The sequence below is a fragment of the Plasmodium gonderi genome, assembly GCF_002157705.1.
Source record: "Plasmodium gonderi DNA, contig: Pgo-contig_1050, whole genome shotgun sequence".
Classification (NCBI taxonomy): Eukaryota; Apicomplexa; class Aconoidasida; order Haemosporida; family Plasmodiidae; genus Plasmodium; species Plasmodium gonderi.
Window position 1 is genome coordinate 3,305 of NW_021629614.1, and position 232 is coordinate 3,536.

Genomic DNA, 232 nt, shown 5'->3' on the forward strand with positions numbered 1-232 from the left:
ATGTATATATGTATGTACAAACATTTTAATTATCGCAGGTAATATATGTATATATATACTTGTTTTACTATATGTAACAATCATAGCTTTTGTGGTACCATTATATTTTTATGGAAACAAGGTACTAAATGTGCTTTATGTATTCGCACTGATATGTTATTATACAAATTATGGTTAAGGCCATTATTTTACTACATTTCGAGTTTTAGCATTTTTTTTTTACTTTTTTTTT